The 2,768-nt window shown below is 40.4% G+C and overlaps 1 non-coding gene across 1 annotated transcript; it reads left to right on the top strand.

Annotated features, from left to right (window-relative positions):
• Nucleotides 1–2,202: 2,202 nt before the first annotated feature.
• Nucleotides 2,203–2,308, top strand: LOC140853523 (small nucleolar RNA R71). Its single transcript, XR_012136593.1, has one exon. It is a non-coding gene; the product is annotated as a small nucleolar RNA R71 (small nucleolar RNA).
• Nucleotides 2,309–2,768: the final 460 nt, after the last annotated feature.

The following is a 2,768-nucleotide window of genomic DNA, read 5'->3' as shown; positions in this document are numbered from 1 at the left end:
GGGTTCAATCTCCTCTGCATATCTCGATGGGGTTTGGCATTTGCCTCAAAATGAATATGGTGCATGCAAATGGAGGGGTCAATTCCTTTTAAATCGGCAATGGACCAACCGATAGCCTCTTTGTGTTCCTTCAGAATAACAACCAATTGTGCTTCCTAATTAGGGGTCAAGTCTGATGCAATGATTGCCGGGAGGGTGTCATTGGGTCTTAGAAATACATACTTGAGCGTAGCAGGAAGGAGTTTCATTTTTAACATAGGTGGTGATTCTAAAGATGGGACTATTGGTGTACTGGCTGATGTGGGCAATGGCTCATACTTGATTGTCCATGGAGGAGTGATTTTATCGTGTGGTGTATCCAACAAGGTGTTAACTTCTTTCATATATCCCTCAAAGTCATACACTCCAAAGTGAGCCAAGCAAGTATCTAAGGGGTCTGGTGCTAGAATTATGGGTGTTGCTTCTTCTATAATATCTTCTAGTGTATCCACTTCGAAGCAACTATCCATTGATGGTCCTTGAGAAGCACCAAACACATTCAGTCTCAGTTTCTTATTCCCAAATGATACGTCCATGACTCCTGTCCTACAATTAATGCATGCATTTGCCGTAGCTAGGAAGGATCATCCTAAGATAATGAGAATTTATCTCGGGTTGCCACTTAGTTCCATGTCGAGAACCAAAAAATCAACTGAAAAGTAAAACTTATCTACCTTGACCAAGACATCCTCAAGCATTCCACGTGGTTCCTTAATTGATCTGTCGGCTCATTGTAGTGTGACTGATATGGATTTCAGTTCTTCGAATCCAAAAAGTTCATACACCGAACTAGGTAAAAGATTCACACTTGCCCCTAAGTCCAGAAGAGCTTTTTCAATGTGATAATCTCCTATAACATAGGAAATGATGGGGGCTCCTGGGTCCTTAAGCTTTGGAGGAGTGGCATGCTGGAAGATAGAACTAGCCTGTTCAGTGAGGCATACTTTCTTTGAGATTTGTGATCTATATTTACATTTTTGGGTGCACAAATCCTTCAAAAATTTGGCATAAGCAGGGACCTATTTGATTGCATCTAGAAGGAAAAGACTAATTTGGACTTGCTTAAACAATTCTAACATCTCGTCGAGTCTTCCTCCCTTCTTATCTGCAAGAATAGGGGCTTTCAGGGCATCCGGAAATGGGGCTTTAGGCAAGTAAGATGGTTCCGGTGTAGTTGGTTCATTCTCTATTTTAAGGTCCTCCTTGTTCTTGGGTGATTTGGCTTTGGTTAGAGGTTTAGGGTCGGTCTCATTGGTTTTACTAGTGTGTTCAATGACCTTCCCACTTCTCAGAGTCATGATTGATTTGGCGTGTTCAGAAAAAGCTTCTGGGGTATTAGAGCTCTCAATCACAAATTGCCCTCTTGGGTTGCTCTCGGGTTGGCTAGGTAATTTTTCTCCTTTCCTCCTACTGAATGCAGTCGCTAGTTGACCTATTTGGGTCTTTAGCTTAGCAATGGATTGTGTGTGGGAGTTAAGGGTCTGAGTGTTGACTTCTAATCGTTCTAGTACTTTCAGAACTTTTTCCTCAAAAGCTGAGCTGTGACCAGTAGTAGACGGTTGAGGAGCATTTTGAAATTGATGGTATGGTCCATGCCTATATGTTGGGTCCTGATATTGAGGTCAAGGTGCGGCAGGGCCAACCACTGGTTATGGTCTCCAGAAAAAATTTAGATGGTTTCTCCAGTCAGGGTTATAAGTGCTCGAATATGGATCATTTTCTGATCTGCGAGCTTGTTGGACTTGAGCTTGCTGAACCTGTTCGTGCACAAACTCAGAAAATTGAGGTGCGGCTGGGCATTCACTAACAAAATGGTTCCGATTTGTACACAATGCACAAACTTCTTGGATTGGGTTAGGTGGAATCGGAGATTGTCCAGTATTTAGAAGACGATCTAATTTTTGGGATAGTTCATCTACCTTACTGTGGATATCTATGATATTTTCAATCTGATAAATTTCACTTCTTTTTTATTGAAGCATGGGTTGTTCTCTAGAAGTGGCAGACATATGATGTAGAAAATTCTCACTAAGTGTTTCAAAGAGCTGTCAGGCTTCATCCTCACTCTTTAGCATGAATGTCCCATCACATGATGCATCAACCATTTGTCAGTGTTTCTCTGATAGACCATCATAAAAATACTGACAAAGTTGTTATTTAGGGACAGCATGGTGTGGACATTTACGAATGAGGTCCCTTAACCTTTCCCATGTCTCATGAAAAAGTTCACCCTCCAATTGGAAAAAACTAATGATAGATTTTCTAATTTGATTTATTTTTTCAATTGAAAAGTATTTCTTAAGAAATTCTCTCTGAAGATGATCTCAAGTTGAAATGGTTATAGAGTTTAAGGAGTTTAACCAATGCTTGACTTTGTCCTTAAGTGAGAAAGGGAACAGTTTCAACCTAAGGGCATCATCGGAGAAGTTTTGGATTTTTACTGTGGAACAAATTTCAAGAAATTCATCTAAGTATTTGTATGGGTCCTCGTTACTAAGTCCATAGAATGATGGCAATATTTGAATAATGCTAGACTTAATCTCATATTGGGTAGCTTCTACTGGAGGTGTTTGAATGCATGAAGAGTAGATATACGAGGATGGAGTGAAATATTCTCTCAATGAGCATGGAGGATTAGCCTCACCAGGTGTAGCCATGTTTCTAACTCAGATAGTCCTAAGAGTCTTTTCTAATTCTTCGTCTAATGGTTGCAAGTTGGGTTTTAGTGA

This window comes from Elaeis guineensis, chromosome 13 (genome assembly GCF_000442705.2).
Source record: "Elaeis guineensis isolate ETL-2024a chromosome 13, EG11, whole genome shotgun sequence".
Taxonomy (NCBI): domain Eukaryota; kingdom Viridiplantae; phylum Streptophyta; class Magnoliopsida; order Arecales; family Arecaceae; genus Elaeis; species Elaeis guineensis.
Note: the sequence above shows the minus strand (reverse complement) of the source record. Positions and strands in the feature narration are given on the sequence as shown.